The sequence below is a fragment of the Glycine max genome, chromosome 4, assembly GCF_000004515.6.
Source record: "Glycine max cultivar Williams 82 chromosome 4, Glycine_max_v4.0, whole genome shotgun sequence".
In the NCBI taxonomy this organism is placed as follows: Eukaryota; Viridiplantae; Streptophyta; class Magnoliopsida; order Fabales; family Fabaceae; genus Glycine; species Glycine max.
Window position 1 is genome coordinate 14396761 of NC_016091.4, and position 12394 is coordinate 14409154.

At 32.8% G+C, this 12394-nt stretch overlaps 2 pseudogenes; both read left to right on the forward strand.

The window, feature by feature from the left end:
- The first annotated feature begins 68 nt into the window (after positions 1-68).
- LOC100818592 (phosphoinositide phosphatase SAC6-like) lies at positions 69-7100 on the forward strand (annotated as a pseudogene).
- A 3466-nt stretch (positions 7101-10566) lies between these two features.
- On the forward strand, positions 10567-12005 carry LOC100819126 (protein AE7-like; annotated as a pseudogene).
- The last annotated feature ends 389 nt before the right edge of the window (positions 12006-12394 follow it).

Below are 12394 nucleotides of genomic sequence, written 5' to 3' on the forward strand. Positions count from 1 at the left end.
TTTCCAGCTTGAACCATACTTGCTCCCTGTAGTTCAAGGCAACATCCTTATTTGAATAACTATTTGCAATGTTATTGTGCAATCACATAACTGTTTCTTTTCAAGGTTATCCTTGACAAGTAAATAGGCTTTCATCACTTTCAAGCAGTCATTGGGAAAGATATTATTGATGTCAATTTGACTGCCAGGAGATGCACAGGAAGAAATGGTATTTAAAGCTTTCGGATAAATTTCTATTTATTTCCATTCACCAAAAAAGAAAAATCTATTGTTTCCAGCTTGACTGTGCACTTATAAATATCATATGTATTTATGTTCCTTACCATTTATAGAATCAAAATTTCTGATGCTGTGAAATTAGTTAATGGTTAATTTGGTGGTGATAGTGAAAGAAATCATGAGAATTGTTTGCAGTTGCACTGCATCATAGTTTTCTTTCAGTTTGCACTAAAAATGTAAAAATGGATGTTAGAGGTTAGAGAATATGTTTTAGTTACTAACAGTTTTGGCTAGGGAACTTGTGAATGAGGACCATTCCCAATAACATGACATCTATTTTGATATTTGACCAAAGAGATAGATACAATGGAAAGATGCCCCTACATAAGCAAAGTAGATTAACTTGAGCTGTGAAAGCAATGCTTTAGCAGGTACCAGTTAGAAACAATGGAGATCAAATAGCATATTTATCAATTAGTTAAAATTACTATCAATGAAACAACAGGTCTCATGCTTTGGATGAACCAATAAAAAGATTATAAATTACAATTATTGAGGAGAGAAATAAAAACATTTCATTCTAGATGAAGATCCTTATGAATATTATTTGTTACACATGTTAATACTTTTGATTTATTATGAGATTTAAAATTATCTGTACCATCTTGACATCTACAATTTGAAAAGTTTTTGTATGAGAAAAGAAGCAAAGCTTCAAGATGAATCAAGATTGATTCAAAGATGTTTTGATGATAACAAAGATGATGACAAAGGTGATGACAAAAAGCTCAAAGGTAAATCAAAGAATGAGTTCAAGATAGAATCAATAACACTTCTAGATTAAAGAGGAAAGTTGATTTCAAGAATCAAGAATCAAGATTCAAGGATCAAGCTTCCAAGAATCAAGATCAAGATTCAAGAATCAAGAGAAGACTTAATCAAGATAAGTATGAAAAGGTTTTTTCAAAAACTGAGTAGCACATGGTTTTTTCTCAAAACATGTTTACCAAAGAGTTTTTACTCTCTGGTAATCGATTACCAGATTATTGTAATCGATTACTAGTAGCAAAATGGATTTGAAATTTTTTTCAAATGAATTTACAACGTTCCAATTGATTTCAAAAAGTTGTAATTGATTACAATGTTTTGGTAATCGATTACCAGTGCCTTTGAACGTTGAAATTCAAATTCAAATGTGAAGAGTCACATCCTTTCACATAAAAGCTTTGTGTAATCGATTACACTGATTTGGTAATCGATTACCAGTGATTGTTTTTTAATAAATCAATAGATGTAACTCTTCAAATGGTTTTTGACTTTATCAAATTGGTTTTAAGTTTTTCTAAATGTCATAACTCTTCTAAATGGTTCTCTTGACCAGACATGAAGAGTCTATAAAAGCAAGGCTTTGTTTTGCATTTTCAAAGAATCTTTCTAACAATCCAATCAATCTATTACAATCCTTTACAAGCCTTGAATCTCTTTGAACTTCTTCTTCTTCTTTGTGCCAAAATCTTTCCAAAGTTTTTTGGTTTTCTAAACCTTGAAAACTTGTGCTATTCATTCTTTTCATCTCTTCTCCCTTTGCCAAAAAGAATTCGCCAAGGACTAATCGCCTGAATTCTTTTTGTGTCTCTCTTTTCCCTTTTACAAAAGAACAAAGGACTAACCGCCTGAATTCTTTTGTGTCTCCCTTCTCCCTTGTCAAAGAATTCAAAATGACATAGTCTGAGAATTCTTTTGATTCTTCCCTTTCCCTTATACAAAAGTTTTCAAAGGACTAACCGCCTGAGATCTTTGTCTTAACACATTGGAGGGTACATCCTTTGTGGTACAAGTAGAAGGTACATCTACTTGGGTTGTTGACTGAGAACAAGAGAGAGTACATCTCTTGTGGATCAGTTCTAGTGGAGGGTACATCCACTAGGTTCAAAGAGAACAAGAGAGGGTACATCCCTTGTGGATCTTTGCTTGTAAAAGGAATTTTACAAGGTTGAAAGAAATCTCAAGGACCGCAGGTCGCTTGGGGACTGAATGTAGGCACGGGTTGTTTCCGAACCAGTATAAAAACTCTTGTGTGTTTGTCTCCTTCTTCCCTACTCTTTTACTTTCCGCTGTGCATTTTAATTTCCGCTTTCACTTTTGGTTAAGTTTCTCTTCTACTCCTTATTCTCTTAACAACATAGTAAAAGCCTTAGAAGAGTATTTTTTAATTAGTAAAGGTTTAGGAATAATTAATTCAACCCCCCATTCTTAATTATTCTGAGACCACTTGATCCAACACATAGATTGTCATTGGTGGTTGCTTTAACTCTTTAAGAAGGCCGTTATCATCTTTTATTGGGTGGTTGACTGATGGTACAAATATGGTTTCATTTCTTTAAAGGAACTCGGATGTGGAGAAGAGGAGTTGATCCTGATGGCTATGTTGCCAATTTTGTGGAAATAGAACAAATTATGCAGTTTAATGGGTATACTGCTTCATTTGTTCAGGTATTGCTTTCTATGAGTATGTCATGAACCAGTTATATATGGTTGTGATAGTTGGAATGTTGGATGTAAACTAGTATTAGCAGGTTTTTCATCGAGATCACTGTAACTATCTTAGATTATAGAATGGGTGACTTGTGCCATTGTATGATCCAGAAATACATGACTTTTTGATTAAGCCAAAAGAGCTAGGATGCTTGCTTTAGTTTTGTATGATAAATGCTACTTGTATATGTACCACCCAATATTGTGTTAATTAAACATGTATTTCATTTCATATCATAGTCATCTTGGTTGAGCTTTTGCAGGTCCGTGGTTCTATCCCACTCCTCTGGCAGCAAATTGTTGACTTAACTTATAAACCAAAGTTTGAGTTATTGAAACTTGAGGAAGCTGTACGTGGTTGTTGATGGTTGTAATTTTTAGATCTATGTATAATGTTCTATGTGTATTTCACTTAAATTTCTTTGCTTAAGATGCAGCCACGAGTCCTAGAGAGGCATTTCTTAGATTTAAGGAAAAAATATGGGGCAGTATTGGCTGTTGATGTTGTTAACGAGGTAAATATTCTTCAATGCAAAATGAGTTGCGAATACTCATACGATGGTTGATGGTTTTACCTGATGGTGTATGTAATTGCATTGTAATTTTGTATACAACCATAAAGAATGTGTGCAACCTATGTGCACCAACCAAAATGCTATAAATATATGTTGTATACATGTCCCTGAGAGTGTGTGATAACGTGCATGGAGCTGTTATGTATCAGCGTGCATACATTTGAGTCCTCTTCATTTTCCTTGGTATTTTTCAGCATGGCGGAGAAGGGCGACTGTGTGAAAAATTTGGTGATGCATCGCAGCATGTGGCTGGTAATGATGTAAGGTAGAAGTCTCTTTCAGTTAATTTTTAGGTTGATATACATACATTCTTTTGGGTTTTTGGGTCACCCATGCGTATTTGACTTTTTTTGTAGATATCTGCACTTGGATTTCACCATGTCTGTGGGCATGTTCATTTTGATCGTCTCTCAATCCTGTATGATCAAATTCAAGATATCCTTGAGAGAAATGGGTATGGAATTTTTTATTAGTTTAGCTATTAGATATTTCCTTTCTTTAGGATTAGTTAATAATTTGATTCATGCTTACATTTATTGGTTTCACGCAGGGAGCTTTTTATGAACTGCTAATCTTTGAACAAATACCAATAATTTATATTACTATGTTTGTAATGTTGCTTAATTTGGAACCATCGGCTATAATAACTTGGACACTTTTCAAGCATAATGTTATGAGCTGTCTAAAAAATATATGAAGTTCTTTTTCCCTGGAAAATCACCTTAACACATTAAATCTATTTTATAATAAATTTTTGTATTTAAATCTATTTGAGAGATTTAAAAATAAAAATCTGACCCCTGGGTTGCATTTCTGTTTTGGAATTATAGATATCTTCTATTGAATGGAAAAGGAGAGAAAATGAAGGAGCAAGTTAGAGTTGTTAGGACCAATTGTATAGATTGTTTAGACCGTACAAATGTAACTCAGGTTAGTTGATTCACTTAGCTATGCGTGTGTTACTGTTTGTGACATCATTTTCCTGCTACTTATGTTGAAATATTTATGCAGAGCATGATAGGCCGAAATATGTTGGAATATCAGCTTAGAAGGCTTGGTGTCTTTGGTGCTGAAGAAACCATTAGTTCACATCCAAATCTGGATGAAAACTTTAAGATCTGTAAGTGATAATTAATTTTATGATTATGTGCTTTGAAATATAGATATATTTTGTAGTTATCTTCATTTAATATATTCAATTTTCATAGTTACATAGCACTTGAAACAGAGATTTCTGACTGATTCTGTGTGGTCAGTGTGGGCTAATCATGGGGATGATATAAGTATTCAATACTCAGGAACTCCTGCTCTTAAAGGAGACTTTGTCAGGTATTTGTTGATAAATCTTTCCAAAGCTTTTAGTGTACCTCACATATAAAGAAGATTGAGAAATTATGAGCCCATAAAGGTTCTTCTATATTGAAATTACATTGGCATGGAATAATTTTAAACCATCATTTCTAATGTCTTGTATTATATACTGCTGCCTATTATTGTATTGTCTAAAGTAGTAGTAGTGTATAAGTATGACTCTTGTAACTAATAATAGGGTAAGAATTTTAATTATGGCTTCATGGTTTTATCATTTTACCATTTTGGTAATTGTGCATAATGTTTTTTCCATGTTAGTTTGTGCTTTTTTTCTATTCCTATTTAATTTCATCAACTGTTATATTCAACTAGAATCACAAAAGCTTACCAATAACAACAAACATTATTATGAAATTGTTTTATACCGAGGTTTAATAAATTTCTGATAAGATTCATCATTGTCTAGTGGTTTAAATATGTTGTTGTTATGATTTTGAATTTACCTGTTTGTCTTCCCAAATTACTTTTTTTTGGGTGGGATTCAGATTTGGGCACCGCACAATTCAAGGGATACTACAAGATGGTGTCAATGCTCTTCTACGATATTATTTCAATAATTTTGTTGATGGAACGAAGTAGGTTTGTGTAGCTCATTTATCATTATGTATGGGTACTCTAGTAGTCTACCTATTATGTTGAATCTTTAGGCGTCCAGTGTCCACTACCGGATCATAACTCATTATCTTATCTAGGTTTTGTCCTTATATATTTGATTTCTACCTTCTGCATCCTAATTCAAAGTTGTTTTTAGATTTGTTTTTGCTGTGTAACAGTCAGTAATTATGCTTTAGGAGATACTGAGTTTTCATGTACATATTTTACCGTGGATCATAATCTTAAGATAGTTTGTGCAATATATCATTTACTGCCAGCTAAATAGATCTCGAGTAAACTAATATTTTTAAAGGTTAATTTAAAAAATTTATTAGTAATTGATTTAAGCTGTTCATGTTTTTTTATCATGTGAAGGATGCAATTGATCTCTTGCAAGGACATTATATAGTTTCTGTTGGCCGAGATACAGCCGCCACTTCTCAGAAAGGATGCCTTGAAGCTGTGAGTACAATTTAGATGGAAGTGTGCTCCTGAATGAAGCTTGAAGCTTCTATTTTAGTTTAAGATCAACTTTTCGAAAGTTCACTATTTATAAATATATTTTAACTTGTATGATGTCTGGTTAAATGCATGTACTTAATTAAAATCTAATTTATGTGGATATGACCTATGTCTCATAAGGAAAAAAAATAATTAAATAAGTACTTAACTTTTTTCTCTTTTTTTATTTATTTTATTGAATGTTTGGTGAGACATGATTTCCTTTCAAGGCTTACAGAACACTGGCCTAACCCTACAGAAAAGTGGTGGGTTGCAATGGGCCATAGGTTTTAAATACATGAAACTTAATCATTTGCGCTTTATTTATTAGATCAAAAACTGCCTTTGATATTCAAATAAGCAACCAGACTACTCAGTCAAGGAAATGTTTAAGTGATTATGTTGCTGGATTTGAAATATTAATATGATTTTTTAATTTTTTTTTGCATTGCTTATTTTGCTGGTATGTAGTTCATCAATATAAAATGCTTCGAGGAAGTCATCCAATTGATATTAATATTACTCCATTTATTTTTGCAGTCATTTCCTCTGGCGTTGGGTCTGGTTTTGATTGGTTTCCTTTTTGCAGCCATGTCACTGAGGCAAGGTGAGTTGACTTTTGTTTGTATAACTTCGGATACAAATTTACATGAAGGCTAAACTAAGAATTTGGGGGTGGGGGGTAGAGAGAAATAGAATATAGGTGAGAGAAGAGAGCAAAAATAGGAGGAATAACCATTCGATTGAAGCAGAGAACTGAGGTACACAGGAATCTTTAAACAGGCTAATAACTTATTGGTTAGTACGACGAGAATCCTCGAATAGGCTAATAACTTTATTAGTTAATATAATGAAAATGGGAAAGCGTTACCTGACACCCATTGTCCTGTTTTAATTAGAAACAATAATCTCATCAACCTCATTGCTGACATGCATGTACTGTAAAAAGAATGACATATGCCTATACTTATTACATTATTTTTAAGGTGTCCTGAAATTTGATCCGCATCTAAGCAAGTTTTGTCTGTTGTCTTGGTTAATTGGATACCTAATGCTCTATACAGAGTTTGCTAGCCTAGGTTTAGGGCAATGAATGAGTCTCTAAATTGCTAGATTGATAAAACTATGTATTCATATGGTGTGAAATCTTTTGTTCATTGTTCCAACAGTTCAATATGATTTTCGGCACATCTTCTTTTCGCTAATGTGGGCGGGCATTAGCATCGGCATAGCAGCATTTGTGAGGGCTAATGGTCGTGTTTTCTGCAACAGGCCTCGCCTACACAACCCCCGGTGATAACTTCTATTCAAACCAGTTTGGGCAATTTATGTGAAGTGCCCAGCTTCTGCAGCAGCAGTCACCGGCAGAGGCCTTAGTTCTACATCTATATCACTTTAACGATCAATATTTACATGAGGCTCCTTCTTGAAGCTTATTATATTTATTCTTTCTTACTAATTTGTAATCACCTTAGCTTCCACATTTATATTCATATCATCATAGTCCTACCGAATCCCATTTGAGTGATTGCTACTTTACTGGTGTTTCTGACACACCGTATCCTCCCTGTATATCTGAGTTTTTATTTGTGGCGTCTTTAAAAGATTATGGAAACATTTGAAGGTTCTTAGGAAACACATTGATTTGATTATCTTCTATTCTTTTAAGTAAAAAATTTCTTGATTCAAAAATCAAGGTTATTGCATGATTCTCGTAGTCAATTTATGCAAATCGACTTCGCTTTTTATTAATGAAGTTTTTTTTACGTAGTTATTAATGTAGTTATAATTTATAAATTGACAAAAAAGATGTATCGTTAAACTTCATGCATTGTTAGTGTAAATCATACAGTTAATCAACTAAAAATAAACTATAAATATCATTTTAAAAGAAATATTATAGAAATTAATAATCCTATCATACATAATAACCTATTATTAGATGACAGAGTATTTTTTTATACATTATCAGTATATTTTAATTGAATTTTTATATTACTATTATTAGTATAATATTTCTATGTTATTGTACTTTTGTGCTAATCTTTGTGTTGCTTTGTTTTTGATGCAGGTAACTGGTTATCCTTTCAGTGGTTGTTTTTATCTATATAAACCCCTTGGCAGTATCTTTCATTTTTCAGTTAAGGTATTTTTTCCTTGATTTTAATATCTTTTAAGTTTTACCTAAGACTCAAATGAGTGAATTTGATGTTTTTTTTTATTTGGATCCACTGCTTTGTTACATAAAGGTTGAAAATTTTACTTCACTGTTACGGTATTGATTTTGAATCTGCTCAGAATATCAGATGTGTATCTTTTAATAAATCAACAGTGTATTGGTATTTTGTAATTTGTATGGAAAGTTGGAAACTTAGTCGGTAATCTTCCTAGATTGTCTGCATCATGCATCACATCATGATGGTTCTCAGTCAAAAAAGCTCTGGTGAAACAGTTTAGCCCCTTTGGGAGTTTTAAAAACTGATTCCATGTAAGTTCTGAACTATTTTATTTATAACTAGTTTGGAACCAAACTGATTCTTGTTGGATCGAGTGACCTCAGAATAATTAAGAAGGGGGCGTTGAATTAATTATTCCTAAACCTTTACTAATTAAAAAATTACTCTTCTAAGGCTTTTACTAAATTGTTAAGAGAATGAGGAGTAGAAGAGAAACTTAATAGAAAGTAAAAGCGGAAATTAAATGCACAGCGGAAAGTAAAAGAGTAGGGAAGAAGGAAACAAACACACAAGAGTTTTTATACTGGTTCGGCAACAACCCGTGCCTACATCCAGTCCGCAAGCGACCTGCGGTCCTTGAGATTTCTTTCAACCTTGTAAAAATCCATTTACAAGCAAAGATCCTCAAGGGATGTACCCTCCCTTGTTCTCTTTGAACCTAGTGGATGTACCCTCCACTAGAACTGATCCACAAGAGATGTACCCTCTACTTGTACCACAAAGGATGTACCCTCCAATGTGTTAAGACAAAGATCTCAGGCGGTTAAACCTTTGATACTTTGTTAATGGGGATACAAAAGAATTCTCAGACGGTTAGTCCTTTGAACACTTTTGTATTAGGGAATGGGAAGAATCAAAAGAATTCTCAGACTGTGTCGTTTTGAATTCTTAGACAAGGGAGAAGGGAGACACAAAAGAATTCAGGCGGTTAGTCCTTTGTTCTTTTGGAAAAGGGAAAAGAGAGACACAAAAAGAATTCAGGCGGTTAGTCCTTGGCGAATTCTTTTCGGCAAAGGGAGAAGAGAATGAAGAGTATGAATAGCACAAGTTTTCAAGATTTAGAAAACCAGAAAACTTCAGAAAGCTTTTGGTACAAAGAAGAAGAAGAAGTTCAAAGAGATTCATGGCTTGTAAAGGATTGATTGAATAAGTGTAAAAGTGTATTGTAAAGCAAATCAAAGCCTTGCTTTTATAGACTCTTCATGTCTGGCCAAGAGGACCATTTAGAAGAGTTATAACTTTTAGAAAAACATAAAACCAATTTGAAAAAGTCAAAAACCTTTTGAAGAGTTACATCTTTTGATTTATTCAGAAACAAACACTGGTAATCGATTACCAAATCAGTGTAATCGATTACACAAAGCTTTTGGGTGAAAGGTTGTGACTCTTTATATTTGAATTTGAATTTCAACGTTCAAAGGTACTGGTAATCGATTACCAAAATATTGTAATCAATTACAGCCTTTTGAAATTAATTGGAACATTGTAAATTCAATTTGAAAACTTTTTCAAATCCATTTTGCTACTGGTAATCGATTACAACAATCTGGTAATCGATTACCAGAGAGTAAAAACTCTTTGGTAAACATGTTTTGAGAAAAACCATGTGCTATTCAATTTTTGAGAAAAACCTTTTCACACTTATCTTGATTAAGCCTTCTCTTGATTCTTGAATCTTGAGTCTTGAATCTTGATCTTGATTCTTGAGATCTTGAACCTTGAATCTTGATTCTTGACTCTAAACTTTCTTCTTGAGTCTTGAATTCTTCTTGATTCGTATCTTGAACTCTTGAATTGCTCTTGATTCACTTGAGTTGTTCTTTGATTGATCTTTGATTCACTTGAGTTGTTCTTTGATTGATCTTTGATTCACTTGAGTTGTTCTTTGATTGATCTTTTAGCTTTTTGTCATCACCTTTATCATCATCTTTTGTTATCATCAAAACACCTTTGATTCACCATGAAGCTTTGCTTCTACAATTCTAAACCGGTTCTAGAACTAATTTCTTGACCAAGCTGGCTCTGAACTGATTCATTGAAATCCTAACCGGTTTATGAACCATTAAAAATAGTTTGGTTATGAAAACTGAATCACATTATCAGTTTGGTCTTCCATCCTGAACTGAGTCATGCCCATCACAACTTCCTTACATCAGAGGTTGAATTGCACTAGAAAAGCTTTGCACCAAGAAACATAAAGAGTTAAAAACATAATTTTTTTTTCATGATTTATTCACTTTGTGCTTGCTTTACTGAAGCAATGCTTGCAATAATGGAAATGGCAAATTAGAGCAGTGTTTTGGTTCCATTTGGTTTTCTATACCAGACCAAACTGTGATGAAATGTACATGCAATCATATTATTTTTAATTCTTATGGTTAGTTTTATAATTTATTTTTATGAATGCAACATAGAAAAGTCTCGTTCATAACTTTGAGGTTTCTTCCTTCCAGGCTCCAACTATCATATTTGGGTTGGTTTTTTAATACTCCTTGTTGTTTCCCTAGCTGAGCAAGTTGCAACTCTTGGCCAAAATGGTAACTGAGTTAATCAATGTGAACCCTATCATATATGAAAAGAAAGAGCGTCGAGCTCCATCTACTCCCCATGATGAGTATGATGTCGAACCAATCGACCAACAAGAGGTTTTTGATATCCTTTTTAAAAAAATTTAAATTTCATTTCTTTTGTGTTTTCTTTCGGTAATTACTCAAAAAATTAAAAAAGAGTTGGTAATTGTAACTTTAATATTTTCTTAACATTGACAAATCATATAAGAGATATAAAGGACCCTGAGCATCCATATTCCTTGGAAGAGCTTAAGGTGATTACCGAGGAAGCAGTTGAACTTGATGATCAGCATAATATGTGAGGTATTTGTGATTATTATTATTTTTTCATTTTTTGGGTTTCTTATTGGATTATGGAATGTTTAATTTCCTTGTTTCTTCAGGGTTACATTTACTCCAACAGTGGAACATTGCAGTATGGCAACAGTTATAGGTCTATGCTTACGTGTCAAGCTCATGAGAAGCTTGCCTTCATGATACAAGGTATTCTCCATTTTTCTAAGTTCAGTAACTTGCTCTGATAATTGATTGATACTTGGAGTTGGAGAACCAAAAATGTCTTGATGACTTATTTGTTATAAGATTAATAGAAAGGACTTTTTGTTGTGTGTGATGGACATATCATAAAAACTTATAATTAGAAATTCTTTTTTCAAAGAAGAAACTATTTATTTATATAAAAAAATACAAAAATCCTTTACTAGTTTTTAAAAGTAATTTAACTTCCCAAGATATATAGAGGAGAACATACTAGCTCCTACCATTGGTTGGTATACCTGTTCCTTTCATGATATCTTCCACCTGCAATACTGTTTGACATCTTATAACCCACACTTTTTTTTCCTTCTCTGTATTATTTTTGTATTGCTACCTAGTTATATGATAGTATACATTATCAAACTATGGTTGTTATATGCATAATTTATACTTACATATCAAACAAAATATTCTACTGATCTGTGAATACTACGTTATTTATGTTTTCCAATTCTGGTTAGGTGGATATCAGAGTGGCACCTGGATCTCATGCAACTGAAGCTGCAGTTTTTAATTCCTTACTTCTTTCTCTTTCTTCCCATGGGTGTGTTAGTTACTGCACTACTTCAAATATTATCTAAACTCCAGAGATGTCTTTCTACTTAAATGATTGGCCATGTCGTTTCTTTCTTAGAGAGTGATGCATGTTGTTGCCAGACCTATTACAACATGTTAACTTTTAGAATCCTTTTTTTTTATATAAATCATTGATCATGACACTCACACTAATGCATTTTAATTTTTTTGTCACAAATATATATGCAGTTAACAAACAATTAAATGATAAAGAACGGGTGGCTGCTGCACTAGAAAACCTAAACCTTTTGAATATGGTTGATGATTGTCTTGCTCCATCTTATGATTAAAGGAAAATATGTGAACATTGACTTTGGGTTCTTGCATTTAAAACTGGATATTTTAATATGAAAAATGTGTGGACAAAATGACAATTAATGCCTGAAAAGAGAGTAAAAAAATATATAAAACATTTGGTGTTAAAAAGCATCAATTCTGAAATTGTTTTTCAAAGACGGTTATTAGCTAATAGTCGTCTTTGAATGTCGAAGAAGACACGACATTCAAAGACGGTTATTAGCTAACAACCGTCTTTGAATGTCAAAGCAGACGCGACATTCAAAGATGATTATTAGCTAATAACCGTCTTTGAATGTCAAAGCAGACGCAACTAATAACCGTCTTTGAATTATTCTTACTTTCAAAGACGGTTTTTAAAATAACCGTCGTAAAAAACAAC